The sequence below is a fragment of the Ovis canadensis genome, chromosome 2, assembly GCF_042477335.2.
Source record: "Ovis canadensis isolate MfBH-ARS-UI-01 breed Bighorn chromosome 2, ARS-UI_OviCan_v2, whole genome shotgun sequence".
NCBI classification, from domain to species: Eukaryota; Metazoa; Chordata; class Mammalia; order Artiodactyla; family Bovidae; genus Ovis; species Ovis canadensis.
In genome coordinates, this window is record NC_091246.1 from 186079363 (window position 1) to 186097951 (window position 18589).

The following is an 18589-nucleotide window of genomic DNA, read 5'->3' on the forward strand; positions in this document are numbered from 1 at the left end:
ATATTTTAGATGACAGGATAATTGAGAGCTTGTTTATAGACCTGGAAATACTCGTCCCATGAAATCCATATTTTCAGGTCACTCATTTTTTCCCCTGATAATTTTAGAAAATGTCAGGGGTAAAAAGACACAGTGATTGATCATACTTGGATAGAGTTAATCCATGAAAAATTGAAAGCTTGATCTTAGAAACTGTAATGTGTAACAATTTTCAGAGAAAAATAAAATAGTTAAAGGCATGGGGAAAGAAAATAAACATGGAGCAAAAGCTGTCTAGTGTCAAGTATGGACAAAAAAAAAAAAAAACATAGAAAGTTAAGGTTTAATTCCTATGACAAACCTATACAGCATACTAAAAAGCAGGGACATCATTTTGCTGAAAAATGCCCATCTAGTCAAAGATATAGTTTTCCCAGTAGTCATGTACGGATGTGAGAGTTAGACCATAAAGAAGGCTGAGTGCTGAAGAATGGATGCTTTCAAACTGTTGTGCTGGAGAAGACTCTTGAGAGTCCCTTGGACAGCAAGGAGATCAAACCATACAATCCTAAAGAAAATCAACCCTGAATATTCATGTGAAGGATTGATGCTGAAGCTGAAGCTCCAAAACTTATGAAGAGCCAACTCACTAAAAAAGACCCTGATGCTGGGAAAAATTGAAGGCAGGAGGAGAATGAGATAATGGAGGATCAGCTGATTGGATGGCATCATCGACTCAATGGGCATGAGTTTGAGCAAACTCCCCAAGATAGTGAAGGACAGGGAAGCCTGGCATGCTGCAGTCCCTGGGGTCACTGAATCAGACATGACTGAGCAACTGAACAACAACCTGATTTTTAAATAAGTATTTTTAAACATGAAGATAAATTTAAATAACATTACGTGTTTTGGAGCCCTCCACCTGTTTGTATCACATAGTGTAAAGAAATATGCTTAGGAAACATAAGATAAACCAAGTATAAGAGTAGGCTTCCCTGGTAGCTAGGACAGTAAACAGTCTGCCTGCAATGCAGGAGACCCGAATTCTATCCCCAGGTTGAAAAGATCCCCTGGAACAGGGAATGGTACCCACTCCAGTATTCTTGCTTGGAGAATTCCATGGATAGAAGAGCCTGGCAAACTACAGTCCATGGGATTGCAATGAGTTGAACACAAATGAGTGACTAACATTTTTACTTTCAGAGTGCATCAGAATCACCTGGAACTGTTGTTAGAATACAAATTGCTGGTCCTCATCCCCAGAGTTTCTGATTCAGAGGGTCTGGGTTAAGCCTGAAAATATGCTAGGTGACACTGCTGGTCCCATGACCAACACTTAAAAGATAAACAGATCATATGAGTTTGAATTACTGAAATTCTGTCTTCTTCAGATAAGAAGAAAATAATGACCATATTTCTACCTACAGGGTTGTGGAGGTCTTCTTTATTAAACAAATTTCATAGTTTTGTTTTGGAAATTAAGTTTATAAAGTTTGCCATAATGACTATAACAATATCCCTTACTGCTATTTTAACTCAATTTTTAGGTACATATAGCTTCTTCCTATTAATATTTTCCACAAAATTGATTTATGTTTAATTATAAACAAATTTAACTTACTCTGCACTTTTTTGCTTTTGTAGTATACTACTCTGTAAATTTAAAATTTTACATTTGTATTTTCAAGATGAATTCAGTTGAACCTATGTATATCCCTCAAAAATTTTTTTCTATAATTTGCATAGCTTGAAACCAGATGGCAGAAGTGATCTCTTATATAAACATATGATAATATTTGTAAATTCATCTTTTTAAAAACAGTCAGCCAAGACTTTACATTAAAAGATATGAACCTGAAGTCTTTAAGAAATACCATTTGAAGATTATTGATTTTTAAACCAAGTTTGCCTTATTAAATCTCTTTTTCTTTCCCTAAAGATTTCCAATACTATAAGTCGTTTTACCGTTTTCAACATCATTATGTAAAAGTATATTGTGAAAACATTATGTAAAAGTACTCTATGAGTGTTACTTTTTCCTGAGTATCATTATTTGGGCACAGACCCAAACCTACTGATAATGCTGCCATCCTCACAGTGCAAGAGAAATATACTGAAGGGGGAATAATCTTGATATTCAAATATTTGAAGAAGTAACCATAGACATAAGTTGAAGAAATGCTAGTCTCAACATGAATTATGGAAGGAATACAATTGAAAAAAAAAGAAAGACCAAGGGGTGCATGTGAGGTCTTTTGGTTTTAAAAATAAGATAGTTTTTGAAAATTGCCATTCTTTGGTTATTTCTTTAACTTCTAGGTGTCAGTCTACATGGTGAATGGAAAGATAATCATTACCCTTCAGAGGTAAGAAAATCTCCACAGGTTTTATAGAACTTATTTGATTTCAACAAGCATTAAAAGGTTTTGTAATTTTTGCACTGTCCCACATTCAATGTAAAGCCAGGATAGATTCTGCTCTGAGCTCAGCAGGATGAAACTCTTAGCAAGTATGAAACTCTTAGCAAGTATGAAACTCTCTTAATTGGCCCACATCCTTTCAGCAGGACTATTACTCAGTCAGAGGCCATTATTTGTGATAACCCACTATTCACTTGGCAACTAGACCGGGGAAAAAGGTTGTTAATAAACCCTGCTCAGAGACCAGATTAGTTGACCAGTCCTGGAGTTTATAATCCAGTATATGGAATAAACATATAACCATCACTGAAGTCAGACTAATTTAAGCACTGAGGCAGTACAGTATATGAGGACCGAGTGTAGCTCTAGGATCAAGCTTGTTTTAAAATCCTAGCTTAGATGTTTACATTATGAGACATTATGCTAATTATTTAACTCATTTTGGGCACTAGAAATATAAACACGATCAAGATATAGTATCTGCTTACTTTTAAGGAAATTATTACTGGCATATTTGTAAATGCAGTCAGCTATTGTTATTACACTTTGTAATATCCACTATGTATAATTGTAATGGACTTTGATAGTGCCACACTAAAGATGCTACATCTTGGAAGCCACAGAAGGATTGCCTGACTACTTAAGGAGGTCAGGGCAAGTTTCCTGGAGGAAAGCCCAATTGAACTAAAACTAGTAGGAAAAGTAGAATTAATAGCTCTTTAGTAAATATTGTGTGTCTATTTGTGTCAAACACATAATTTCCATAATAGTGGCTGAGCTCAAAGTCCAAAGTTATTGCTATCAACCTATTTGCAATATTGTGCAGTGTTAGACAAATAGAATAGTGAGTCTTCACTGTCTTACCTCAAAAAAAAAAAAAAGGATTATATGGAAACTATGGAAACTTATTAGAATGCTAGTTGACAGTAGAATGAGGGTGGAGGATCTGAGCATTATGCCAGGGGACTCCTTCCCATAAAAAACTAGTTGGAGAAACTTGAAATGGGAATACTGTTTCAAAAAAGAATAGTTAGAAAGATAATATAAAATTATGATGGATTTAACACTTTGTATTTTACCAGTAGAGTTTGACTAAAGAAATTTATTAGGTTGTTGAGGGTAAAAGCTTGAAAACAGGCATTGGGGATGAATGTTGAAAGAGGGAGTAGACGAAGAGAGTGAAGCCCATTCTTGCGAGCCATGAACATGTAATGAACATTTGAAACACACACACACACATATATATAGTATATATATTTCAAACATATATATATATTTAAAAAAAACAAGTGCTTGTTTGTGTGCACACTAACTAGAGACTTTTAAAATAAATCACTTCTCTTTTTACTGATACACCATTTTGTTCTAAAATTGTGATAATCAGATGGAAGTGGGGGTAGGTTTCATTTTGAAGTGTAAATTCTAGGTGTGAACATCTTTAAGTATTTTAAAATTTGTCTTCACTGTTAGGAAAAGGTGTGATTTCACAATATTCTTTGCAAAGCGTAGAAAGACAAAATTTAGAATATTATCAAGGAAGTAGTCTATCACTTTTTTTTTTCTCTTTAGCTCTGCTCTTCCAGACTGGCTTTCCAATCTTGAATTTCATTAATAAGCCCTACTGCTTCTAATGATTTCTTTCCAATGCTGTGTCTGTATTTAATTCTTATTATTAGGTCTGCTTTCTCATCTGAATTTGCTTTCAATGGAGGAGAGGTATCAAATATATGTAGGAATATTTCACTGTTAAGCAGAGCTTGACTTGAATGTAAATTTAAAAAATGCATAAACTGAAATAGTTTTTGCTTCTGTCTATCTGCATTTATCCCCATCAACTCAATTATTATTTTAAAGGAGTCCATGAAAAATAATGGAAGAAATAAAAAGAATGAGGGAAAATATGAAACTAGCAAAAGAAGAGCAAATTAAATCCCAGGAAAGTAAAAGCAATACTATGAATTAAAACAGAAATCAATGAATTACAAATGAGAGAAGAATAGAGAAAATCAGCAAACAGAAAACAAGTTCTTAAAATGATCAATAAAATAATAAGCCCCTAGCCAGGCTAACTAGCTAAAAAAAGAGAGAGAAAAATATTTACTAATAAAGGAAATAAAAGAGGGGTATCATTATGGACACTATGGACATTAAAAGGATAATAAATGGATACAATAACCAACTTTATACACAAAAACTTGATAACTTAGATGAGATGCACCAATTCCTTGTCTGTTGAAACTCACAGAAGAAATAGACAATCTGAATAGTTCTATTTAAAAAATTGAATTAATATCTAATAACCTTCCAAAATAGAAAGTACCAGGCTCAGATGGTGAATTCCACCTAATTTAAGGAAGAAGTTACAGTAAACCAACTCTCTACAGTCTTTTCAGAGGATAAAAGCAGAGAGAATGTTCTAACTTACTCCGAGGCCCACATTACTCTTACACCAAAACCAGATAAAGAAAGAACAAAACCATAAACAAAAATATAGATCCATATTTCTCAAGAATATAGATGCAAAAATCCTTAGCAAGCCACATCTAACAAAGTAGAAAAATTAAACACTGTGACCAAGTGGGATCTATCCTCAGGTATGCAAAGTTGGTTCAACACTTGAAAATCAATAGGTGCAATCCATCACAGCAAGAGGCTAAAAAGAGAAAAACTACATGATCACGTTAATAGATGCAGAAAAATGATTTGACAAAATCCAACACCCATTTAGTAAATCTTTAATCCAATTTTCTGTTGATGCGTAGAGCTGTGTTCCCTCCCTGCTATTTACCTGGGGCCAAACTATGGTGGAGGTAATGAAGATAATGGTGACCTCCTTCAAAAGATCCCATGCATGTACTGCTACACTCAGTGCCCCCAACCCTGCAGTAGGCAACCACTGATCCACACCTCCTCTGGAGACTCCTGGACAGCAGAGACATTACTTTGCCAACAAAGGTCCATCTAGTCAAGGCTATGGTTTTTACAGTAGTCATGTATGGATGTGCACCTCATGCGAAGAATTGACTCATTGGAAAAAACTCTGATGCTGGGAGGGATTGGGGGCAGGAGGAGAAGGGGATGACAGAGGATGAGATGGCTGGATGGCATCACTGGCTCGATGGACGTGAGTCTGAGTGAATTCTGGGAGATGATGATGGACAGGGAGGCCTGGCGTGCTGCGATTCATGGGGTTGCAAAGAGTCAGACACAACTGAGCAACTGAACTGAACTGAACTGAACTGCAATGTTGGAGAAGACTCTTGAGAGTCCCTTGAACTGCAAGGAGATCCAACCAGTCTATTCTAAAGGAAATCAGTCCTGAATATTAACTGGAAAGACTGATGTTGAAACTGAAACTCCAATAATTTGTCCACCTGATGCGAAAAACTGACTCATTTGAAAAGACCCTGATGCTGACAAAGGTTGAGGGCAGGAGAAGGGGACGACAGAGGATGAGATGGTTGGATGGCATCACTGACTCAATGGACACGAGTTTGAGTAAACTCCAGGAGTTGGTGATGTACAGGGCGACCTGGTGTTCTGTGGTTCACGAGGTCACAAAGAGTCAGACTCGACTGAGCAACTAAACTGAACTGACTGAACACCCATTCATGGTAATACTCTCAGGAAACTAGGAATAAGAGATAATTTTTTAACTAAGACTAATTTGCCATCCGGAGTAATGAAGATTGACCAAAGAGGTAGGATTGAATTTTAGGATTTATTAAATTTGTTTTTTAAATGTTTGTCATACTGTATGATAATTAATGGTTAGACAATTTATATACCTTATATTCATTACTTAAAAATCTCCTAGGAAGTTAATTATACTAGGCAAACTTTATTAAAGAGGCATGGATTGCTGAAATATTATTAATTAAAAGGATCAAATGAACATAATAAGACTTCTTTGTTTCTTCTGCTCCAAGTAAAAGTAGAAAATTCTATGTTATGGGATAAATTCATTCTTAATATATTTTTGTCAATCAATAAATATTATTGGTTGCATGTTAAGTTCTCAAAAAAAAAGCTATGAGAAAATATGAAAGGCATAGTTTAAAATTTTCAGCTTTAATTGTGAAATGTAGTATGTATGTGTATTTATACTTTTATATTCTTTTACGATATTGAAAGTTCCAAACATGCAAATCAGTAGAGAGAAGAGTAAAACAAAACTTCAGCAATTCCTGGGTCTGTTTATTTTTGTATGCATTCCACACTTTTGCCTGCTTACTTCTATGTTCTTTGTAATGGGAAACAGACCCAGTGAGTTAGGATTTTCAACCTTCTCCTTCCTTCTCACCTGATTCTAACAGTGGGAGACACAAGGAATGGGACTAGAGGTCCCCAACAGGTTTCTTCCTCTCCTTTCATACTCACTAGCTTCAAAGAACATGTTAACATGTTGCCTTAGTAACCTCATCAACGTTTTTCTTAATTTTAAATAAATAACAACCATTGTGCTGTTTTACCCATAAATACTCAGTAATGCATCTGGAAAAATAAAAACATTGTCCTCATAACCAAACTATCATCATCACATGTAACAAAATTAGCAATAATTTCCATGCCATTTTTATAGCATTTTTAAATAATCTTAAATGTCTTTGGTCCTTTATATTTGAATTGTTTGAAGCATACTTCAATGAAGAGCCCCACATTTTAGTATATCTCATACAATATTTGGGGCATGTTTGTACCAAAAGAATAATTTTCATTTATCTCAATTTCAAATTTAACTAAATGTTTTATGTTTTTGTTTGATAAATTTAGCAATCATACGTCTAATTTGCTTATTATGTTTTTATAGGTTATGAGTCTTTGCCAAGTCTTGGTTCAGTTGCCAGTAGTAAATATGATGAGATAGTCAAGGTTATATGGCACTTATATTATATAATTAAGGATGCTAATCAAGCAATAAACAATTGGATGAATAAGATCTTGACAAACACCATAAAAAAAAAAAAGTGGTGAATGTGACTGGAAGATGGGGACAAATGCACACTCAGGGAAAACTCCTCTTAGGAAATGACATTGACCTGACTGAAAAATTACAGAAGGCAGCCAGACATGTGCAAATTCTAAGAAAATGTGTTTTTAGAATAGAAGATTGAAGACGTAAACTTCCTGCTGTGGGAACAAATTTTATATATATATATATATATATATATATATATATATATATATATATATATATATATATTTTCCTGAAGACTGCAATTAAGGTATTTGTTTCTGGACTGTCTTGAATAAATTAGGAAAGTATTCTGAGATAAGAGTCGAAGAAGTAGAAAGGCACCATCAGGTAGAAAGACACCATGATATTTAGAGGATTTTTGTGTCATCAAATGGGCTTACCTGGTGGCTCTGATGGTAAAGAATCTGCTTGCAGTGCAGGAGACCTGAGTTCTGTCCCTGGTCAGGAAGATCTCCTGGAGAAGGGAATGGCAACCCACTCCAGTTCTTACCTGGAAAATTCCATGGACAGAGGAGCCATGGAATAGCATTTTGGGCTCTATGCGTAAGTATAATGGGGAGCTTTAAAGTAGGAGAACAACAAGAAGTTATTTTCTATGGGAAGATATAATTCTGGCTGCAGAGAACTGTTAGAGGTGAATGGTGGACTTTGGACTAGCTTGCAGTGGGTAATTATGGTAGACTAGCAGGAGGTGGAATTGGTTCAGGCAAGAGAAGCAGTGGAAACAATAGAGGAGGTAGTCTGAAAACCATGGCCTTCCTAGATGATTCAACCAGCTGTACTTAACCTCTTTCCTTACACTTCTAATAGTCTCATGAGTAAAACACCCACTGTTACCACATCCAAAATGCTATATTGAAATTTCTGATTATGCTATGTTCTCCCTTCCCAGACCTATATACCTCTTTGGGACAGACTAAATGGTTTTTCATAGCATCTTGCTCATATTCAGTGCTCAAATCATATGTGGAGAGGAAATTATTTAATGGGAATTTGTTTCACATTCCATAAATACTTTTTAATGACTGTGGCTCCTGCAGTTCTATTAATTAAAAAGCCAATATATAAGATATATAACTATGGCTGTTATATATGATATATATTATATACAACATTTATATAAACTATATTGCTATATATCAGCATATGATATGTAATTAAGGCATTATAGAAACTTTAAAGCCAATTTGTTTTTTAACCCTTGAAAGCTAAGTTTGGAAAAATATGTTTGTAAGCCACTTGGGATCATAACAAAAGTAATCAAACACACGTTTTTAACCTCTTGAACAAAGCCAGATGTAATTTCCTCAATTTTCATGACTAAATTGTATGTCTGGTATTAGACCTCATCTTTTCTCCTTTTTCACTGAAGGCCAATCCTTGTTATTTTATAATCTGTTATATCTTCACACCTATCTACTTAATGAAATAACTTTTCAAAATGTCATAACTGCACTGTGATTAAAAAAAAAATGCACCCAACTGCAACATCCCCCCTGCCTGCAATTAGATGCCCTTACAGTAATATCTCACACACACACATTCTATTGGATTTCAGCTACATGAAATTTACCATAATTTCATGAAGCAATGTAATGTCCTGGTTCTTTTAAAATTATGATTAGTAATTAACCATTTGTGTCATAACTTTAATTTTTATTTACCTTTAAAACTCCTGGAAGGAATCATTTCTATTTTGTTAAATTTTCTTTGCCTCAGATGATCTTGAGGCTTGGAATTCAACAAGTTTATCATGAATAGGTAACTGACATAATGAACTAAATAGTAGCCTTCCTAAACCTAATGATACAAAGTCAACTGTGGTTACCTCCCTAAGGGTGTTGAGGGGGTAGGAGGATGAGAAGAGTTCTGGTTAGAGGTATACCCATAAATTAAAACACCCACTGCTAACAAAATTGCACTCACCATATTCTAGGGAAGCTCAACATAATGAATGAGGACTTTGGGACTTTTTTGAGAACATTATTCATAAAAGTAGTATTTGATATACAATTATCTTATAGCCTCTGTGTGAATGCTTATTTGTTAAACATGTGAGATTTATAGAATTACCTATCAAGGCTTCTCTGTAATTGACTAATATTTCATTATTTAGCACAGCTCCTTTGTTTTAAGACAATGTTTAATCTATCCTGTAATTACATTCTTATCAAATCAAAGCTGGTCTATACCTTATTCCCCACAGGCTATAGGAAAACTTGAGAATTCCTTTGTTATTAATGGATAAAATCCATCTACATTCAGCAAGATTCTTCTCAAAATCCAGTTCCTCATTTTGTTACATACTTTTGCCTCTCTAGTTCTTACTTCAGTGAATGGAAACTTTTAGATACTGAAAACTATTTGTTACATAAGTTGAAGGAGGAAAAATAACTTGAGTTGAAACTAGGACAAAAGCAACTTTTAAGAGTTTGTGTTTATGTCTCCATGGACTCTTGTTGAGTACACAAAAACACCATGCTGGAGTATAATCACCCAAGGAAATAAAGCTAAGCTGAGACAATCCCCACAAAGGCTATTTTTAGTCAGTAATAATTATATGTTAACCAACTGGTATTTTCTGCCAAAGGGGAGATGACATTTCTGTTGATGATAAGTTCCATGTTCTTTAGCTGCATCTTCGTAGCACAAACGGCTTTCACTCAATTTCTCAGCAGCGTGGATTAACTATCAGATGATCTTGCTCTTCTTCTCACTGCTTTCTCTTTTATGCTCTGTTTGATATAAATAGGGGTACTGGACATTTCTCAAATGATCTTTATTGTATCTTTCCTTCCACATATCAGTTGCTCCCTTTAACACTCAAGTTTATTGTTGAAAGAGAAATAAACTGGGTCTCCTCTCCCCCGTCCCTGTTTTTTGTTTTTTGTTTTTTTTTTTTAAATGTTTTTATGTTTGATCCACATGAGAGCACCATCTTTCCTTCCAATAACTTTATAGGATAATTGACGTGCTAAAATTTCACACACTGTACAAGGTGTATTTTGTTGTTGTTCACTTGCTAAATCCTGTCTGACTCTTCCATGACCCTATGGACTATAGCCCACCAGGCTCCTAGTCCATGGGATTTCCCAGGTATGAATACTGGAGTGAGTTGCCATTTCCTTCTCCAGGGGATCAATAAACTGCATATCAAAATTATCTAGATCTCATAAAAACTAGAATTAAGTTTCTCATTTTAGTAAAGAAGTTGAAATTAGAGATTATATCATGTATCTGCATGATACTAGAACTAAGTCACAGGATTACTGACTGTATCCCAGAGTTCTTCTGTCTTCATAGTCAGTATCATGTTACATTAGTTATCTTTTCCCTCAAAAGGAACACACATATAAAATATTACGCTTTCTGTCATTGTTTGAAATCCCAGTATTGATTTCATGAGGACCATCAGACAAAAAATGTATAGTTAAAAGGGAAAATAGAGAAGAACATAGAAGAAGGAGAGCTGCTCAGAAGGCTGATGTATATGAGTTTTACAAACCCATGAGTGTATTAGTTTCTTTAGGAACCCAGAGTAGAAGTCAACATTTACTTAACATGTGACATATGGCACCATTATTTTTAATTAGCCTGCCTTTTTTGGGAATATTTTACTAATCCAGAGTCTTTTAAAGCATGTATATAAAACAGCGAAATAATGATGAGCTACTAGGACCTCTCCCTGCTTATACTGAAAAAAAAGCAATTTTTAATAACGCCAACAAATATAAGGTTTCCCTCATAGCTCAGTTGGTAAAGAATATGCCTGCAGTGTAGGAGATCGTGGTTAGATTCCTGGATTGGGAAGATCTACTGGAGAAGCGATAGGCTACCCACTCTGGTATTCTTGGGCTTCCCTTGTGTCTCAGCTGGTAAAGAATCTGCCTGAAATGCACGAGACCTGGGTTTGATCCCTAGGTTGGGAAGATCCCCTGGAGAAGGGAAAGGCTACTCACTTGAGTATTCTGGCCTGGAGAATTCTATGGACTACACAGTCAATGGGTCACAAAGAGTCAGACATGGCTGAGCGACCTTCACTTTGACTTTCAATAAATATAAAGGCCTTGCAATTGAATACCTATCAGTTGACCAGTGTAACACCCTTATATGATCACGTTGATCTTGGAGAATGATTATGTTCTGAAATCATTCTATTTCATGGCTGCTAAAATAGGCTGTATTCTAGGTACTATGAGAACATTCAGGGTGAATATTGACATCCAGAAGAAAAAGATTTTTGAAATAGTATATGAAATGGCTATGTTCATATGTCAGACAGATCTACCTTTGAGACTTGAATCTTTAACTTTTTTTCCCAATCCTTATACTTTATTAGTAAATGACAGATCTAGCTCTGCTTCTGTATAATTGTTGATATTCATTTCTGGTCTGAACCTAAAGGAAAACATAAAAACCTCATGACTGCACCGCAGGATGCACACAGGTTTGAATCCTCATCTTAATAAGTTTAGGAGCTTCATCAACTGTTCTCTCTAGTTTCCAGATCTATACACGTGGGATACCAACATCTAAACTATGATATATACTGAAATATGTGTGAAACAATGTGACTTTAGCATATGTAAATAGTAAATAATATTTATCATAATTATAAACATAAATTTGTAAATAATTAGTTCAGTGTTCATAGCCTGCCAGGCTTCTCTGTCCATGTCATTCTCCAGGCAAGAATACTAGAGTGAGGTGCCATTGACTTCTTCAGGGAATCTTCCTGACACAGGGATTGAGCTCTCATCTTTTGAGTCTCCTGCACTGCAGGCAGATTCTTTAACATCTGAGCTAGCAGGGAGGCCAAATAACTTTTATCACAATTATATATCTGTAAGTAATTTAGCCCAATGTTCATTTTATTAAACTGAAGCCAAAATTAAAACAGAAAAAAAAATTTTTTTTTCTCCTCCAAGTGAATGAGAGAAAAGTACAAAGGGAGTTGTAGGGGTGATAAATGAGGAAGTCACTATATGTACAGTTGTTGTTTAGTCACTCAGTTGTGTTTGACTCTTTGTGACCCCATGGACTGCAGCACACCAGGCTTCCCTGTCCTTCACCATCTCCTGGAGCTTGATCAAACTCATGTCCATTGAGTCAGTGATGCCATCCAACCATCTCATCCTCTGTTATCCCCTTCTCCTCCTGCCTTCAATCTTTCCTAGCATCAGGGTCTTTTCTAATGAGATGGCTCTTCACGTCAGGTGGAACTTCAGCTTCAGCATCAGTCTTTTCAATGACTATTCAGGATTGATTTTCTTTAGGATTGACTGGTTTGATCTCCTTGCAGTCCAAGGGACTCTCAAGAGTCTTCTCCAACACCACAGTTGAAAAGCATCAATTCTTTGGTGCTCAGCCTTCTTTTTGGTCCAATGTTCACATCCATACATGTCTACTGAAGACCATAGCTTTGTCTCCAAAGACCTTTGTCGGCAAAGTAATGCATCTGCTGTTTAATATGCTGTCTAGGTTTGTCATTAGCTTTTCTTCCAAGGAGGAAGTGTCTTTTAATTTCATGTCTGCCCTCATCATCTGCAGTGATTTTGGAATCCAAGAAAGTAAAGTGTATCACTGTTTGCATTTTTCCCCATCTATTTACCATGAAGTGATGGGACCAGATGCCATGTCTTTGTTTTTTGAATGTTCAGTTTTAAGCCAGCTTTTTCACTCTCTTCTGTTACCTTCATCAAGATGCTCTTTAGTTTCTCTTTGCTTTCTGCCATAAGGGTGGTGTCATTGCATATATGAGGTTGTTGATATTTCACATGGCAATCTTGATTCCAGCTTATGCTTCATCCAGCCCAGCATTTCACATGATGTATTCTGCATATAACTTAGATAAACAGGGTTACAATATACAGACTTGATGTAATCCTTTCCCAATTTGGAAGCAGTCAGTGTTCCGTGTCCAGTTCTAACTGTTGCTTCTTGACTTGCATACAGGTTTTGCAGGAGACAGGTACGGTGGTTTGGTATCTACATTACACCAGTTCAGTTCTTCATTTCAATGTAAGTAGATCTTAGTGAATTAATGAGCTAGACAAGAAGATTTTCTATTATCAGAACCTGAGTGTCTCAACAGAAATAGTATTGACCTAGAACACCGGGGACCTGTGTTTTCTCAGTACGTTCTCCCTGTATGACTCAGGACCACTCAGCTGGGTATCCACCTTCTCATAGAGTGCACGTGTGTACTCATTCATGTCCTACTGTTTGTGAACCCATGAACTATACAGTCTGCTAGGCTCCTCAGTCCGTGGAATTTTCCAGGCAAGAATATTGGAGCAGGCTGTCAATTCCTTCTCTAGGGGATCTTCCTGACCCAAGGACTGAACTCCCTGTCTCTTGAGTCTCCTGCATTGGCAGGCAGGTTCTTTACTACTGTTCCATCTGGGTCTGAGTCCTGAAGATATTTCTAGACACAAATTTCCATGGTTCTGTGAAAATCCATATTCTCCACTTGTTAACATAAAAAAAAAAATCTTCCAGTTTGTGTTGTCAAATGGGAAATAAATTCAAGGCCTCACATTTTAATATCATCTTGGATTATTTTGCTGTCTTTCCCCTCAAGCCTGGAATTACTGGCAAGCTGTAGCATCAATGAAACTTACTGAGGCTCTAATCTTCAATGACCTTTTGTTTTATAAGCTGTGCTGGTTTTATTTTCAATGACTACTTCCTTTTAAGGAGTGCTGGTCACTTTGATTTCATGTTAATAGAAAAGTCAAAAAATTTTCAGTCTTAAGGATTTATAAATTGTTGAGCTGTGCTTTGTTATTTCCCAGTTTCCCATTTTCAATTTTTATATTTCCCATACAAAGCTGTGTGCTTTCATTGAAAAAATACATAATTGCATTCATAACTGCAGAATATTACATATAGAGAAAATTTACTTCAGGTTACAGGTGAAAAAAATTCTATGCCTAGTGAATTTAACTATAAAGGACATTATTTTCAGGACTATCTGTTAGATGAGCAAGCAAGTTACATATCCAACTATTTTAATATAATTTCATTTCAGTGGTCATGATTTAAACTATAACAAATCCTAACATTTCCATACAGATATATTGTTTTATAGTTCCATTCTTTATATTTATAGTCTCCATTACATGAGATATTCAGCATAGTGAAAACAATAGCTACAACTCTAGAATTCTAGTTGCTGCTAGAGTTCCCATGGCAGGGTAAATTGGGACATGTGGAGAAAGGAGCACTTGAATTCATTATTGGTCAATTCAGTTTCTGGGCCTTTGTATGTCTTCAGTAAAAGAAAGAGATAGAGCTTTGGAACTTGTTATTTTTTTCAATTCACATGAGGCAGGCCTTTCTTTAGTCTGGCTTGGTTAAAGGACTTAATATAGTAACAGATCAGCCTCCCAGATGTGCTCTGTCTGGCCTGGTTTTTGAAGACAGCAAAATCCAAGCTGAGATGCATGAATTGAAATAGTCCAGGCCAACTCAGTGAAGATAGTGTATTATGGCACTCAAGCCAATGAAACACCATATACTATGTGTAGGGCCATAGCAGAGAGAATATGATTTATTTTAGGACCTGAAAGAAGTTTGTAGTTAATGGTAGGTAGACATAAGTTAGTTAGATGTTAAAGTTGGGACTGACAGAGGGAAGTGGATGAGTTTAGATCATTATACAGAAATTGACTTCCTCAGAATTTCCTCAAATGTATAAAGAAATTCAGAATTCATTTTTAAAGCCATGCAGAGACACCTTAGTATTTTAAGTGAAAAGTGACATCATCAAATTTCCATTTTAAAAATTGGAATGTAAAATTATTAGAGTCTTCATATTTCAGAACTTCTGAAGCTGGAGGACAAAAAAACGGGGCAGGCATTTTAAGTAAGAATACAGTCCTTGCCTCAAAATCACAGTGTTCTTGAAATGTAAGTGGAAGGACTGATGAAACCCACCTGACTACTCTTTAATTTATTCTTTTGGGAATGTGGAAGATGTTACAATTATTTTTTAAATAAAAGTATCATCTTATTATAGGCTGCTATGAGTAATAGCAGCTATGACTAAGCACAAGCGTGCTTAGTCAATCAGTTGTGTTAGACTCTGCAACCTCATGGACTATAGCCCACCAGGTTCCTCTGTTCATGGAATTCTCCAGGTAACAATACTGAAGTGGGTTGCCATGCCCTTCTCCAGGAGATCTTCCCAAACCAAGGATTGAACCCAGCTCTCTCACATTGCAGGTGGATTCTTTACCGTCTGAGCCACCAGGGAAGCTCATGAGTAACATACAAGAGAAAGAAAAAAAAAGCCCCATTAAATGTTACCTCTCCATGAAACTAATGAAATGGTTGAATAATTTATTTGTAAGGCATTTATTCTAGCGAGATACAATTTTCTAATATGAGAGCAAGTTGAAGATTTAAAACAGCTATCAAAATAGTTCACATTGGGTGAAATCTTTTTTCCTGAATTACGAGACCATTATAAAATAGGAGTATAATCAAAGGGATTATTCGAAGGTTAACCCTCTATCCAACCCAGGCTTCCTTGAACTCTAATCAACTAAACTGATAAAAAGCCAGAAGAGACTTTCAGACAAGGGTTTGTGTGTGTGTGTGTGTGTTTGTAGTTGATTTACAGTGTTGTGTTGATTACAACTGTACAGCAGTGATTTAGTTACACACATATATTAAGTATGCATATATACATTCTTTTTTTTAATATTATTTCTCATTATGGTTTATCATAGAATATTGACTAGTCCTCTGAGCCATACAGTAAGACCTTTATTGGTGCTTCTGGAATAGTGCAGGGGAATAAACACAAGAAACAGATATCCTTGACTGCTTTTCCAGGAGCCAAGTTCAGATCTTAAATGGAGTGAGGGTTGAGCAGATCTGATGCGTTCGGCCAGAGGTGTGCTCTGGGCTGTCCTTTCTTCCTCTTTCTCTTCCTGGGTGCTCTGTGCAAGGATCAGTCACATCTCTTCAAACACCGTGAACCAGCTCACTACTGCCACCCCAGGAAGATGGAATAGTGGTCAAAATTCCCCTTTTGAGCATGCCTGATGCTGGATGTTTTGAGCATGCATGATGCCAGTCTGGTCTGAGCTGCCTTTGTGGTCTCCACTTCCAGTTTCACCAGCTGGTCAGGTGCCTCCTGCTCTGAGTCAGTTTCCTGTTTGTTCAGGGAGACACTGTCCATGTGCTACTGTTTTGGCAGGTTCCAGCTTATTTCAGTATTAAGTGGGGCAAAACTCAACCCGCTGCATGGTACAGTGATGCACAAAGTTTGCATTTGCTTGAAACCCCAAACTGAAGACAACTAAACAGCAATATTTCTACATTTATGTGACATGCCATTTTCTCAAATATACTAATCGAGGAAAACTTCCTGGCCCATAACCAGGGCTATCTCCACTGCAACTCCTGGACACTACTCTGCAGGGAAGGCCATGTGGAGAGCCTCGGTTTGGGGGATGGTCACTGGGGCGGAAGGCATGGCTCCTTCCTTTCCACACATCTGGCCAGCAGAGGATCACATAACTTTACTGTCCCAGGAGCAGAGGAACTGGGTTAACTCCAGTGGCGATCTCCAACTTCAATAGGGGATTGCCTATTCTACCCACTGAGACCCCCCTCCCCGGACCCTGTCCGGGGCCTGATCATGCTGTCCACTCTGGGGCCCTGCCTGCCTGCCACATCCTCCTTCAACAGTATGCACCTCCGAGCTTCCCCAAGGCTGCTTTCTCACTTCCAGAACCCACAGACCAGCTGCTGCTGCTGCTAAGTCACTTCAGTCATGTCCGACTCTGTGCGACCCCATAAACGACAGCCCATCATGCTCCACTGTCCCTGGGATTCTCCAGGCAAGAACACTGGAGAGGGCGGGTGATCCCAAAGACCCGCCCGTAACTCACTGGACTTCCAACCCAGCTCTTTCACCTTTCACCTACTTAGGTGTGGGGTCCAGCCCGCCCTCCCTGAGGATGCGATCCACATGCTCATCTTCTTGCCCTCTTCTTCCATGTCGCTGGCAGCGGTCGCAGCTGCATGGCTCGCCCCAGGAGTGCAGCACTTCTTGTTGCAGTCACCTACTCGCCTGGCCTCTACGTCTCCAGCGCCGCTGCCTGACTGCAGTATCTGCCCATCCATGGGTGTCTGCCCCTACATGCGCTTCCCGGTGGTCCCAGCACTTCCCTGTGGAGGGTGGGCCCCGCCTTCATACCTACCATCTTTAGGATAAGACTGTCTCAACCTTACTCTAATTTGCTTAGAACAGCACACAGATTTTTTTTTTTTTAATTCATGCATGTAGGATCTTAGTTCCCTGGCCAGTGATCTAACCTCTAACCCAAGATACCTGCAGTGGAAACTCTTGGGATCTTAACCACTGGACTTCCAGGGCAGAGATTTTATTCTCCACGGGTCAAATGACTATATACTCCTCCAAATATACTTTTTATAATGTATTTATCTTACTTGGCTGTGAGACTTCCATAGAATTACAGTTCTAATAATTATCTAGAATTTCCTGCTGAGGCTTCCCTGGTGGCTGCACCATAAAGAATCCACCGGTAATGCAGTAGATGCTGGTTGAATCCCTGGGTAGGGAAGGTCCCCTGGAGAAGGAAATGGGAACCCACTCTAGTATTCTTGCCTGGAAAATCCCATGGACAGGGGAGCCTGGCTGACTACAGTCCATGGGGTTGCAAAGAGCTGGACATAACTCAGCGACTAAACAACAACAGAATTCCCTGCTAAGAGTAATGGTATCTGTGTTATCCAAAGTTGAGAGTGAGTGTCCCGAAAGAGTTAAAAGTCAAGAATGATTATTTTGACCATAGAGAAATGAATGATTTCTTCTTTCCATCCAATTGTTTATCTTCTACTTGTGTAGAAAAAAAAAAGTACTCTCATGTTCTCAAAACTATTCATGTATTACATGTATTCATGTATTACACCCTTCACCTCTGAATTAATTTACTAGGGTTGCCACAATCTAATACTACAGACTGGGTGGCTTAATGAGAGATTATTATGTCCTCATGGTTTTGGAAGCTGAAAGACTTAAATCAGAGTGCTAGCTGACTTTGTTCCTTAAGGACGCTCTCATAGGCTTACGGATGGCTGTCCTCTCCCTGTCCCTTTGCACGGTTGTGCCTCTGTGCGTATGCTCCTAGGGTCTCATTGTGTGTGTCCACTTCTCCCCTTCTTGTAAAAA

The 18589-nt window shown here is 37.3% G+C and overlaps 1 protein-coding gene across 1 annotated transcript in view; it reads left to right on the top strand.

Annotated features, from left to right (window-relative positions):
* Nucleotides 1-18589, top strand: part of DPP10 (dipeptidyl peptidase like 10) — a 769909-nt gene that overhangs the window by 249619 nt on the left and 501701 nt on the right. The window lies entirely within an intron of this gene.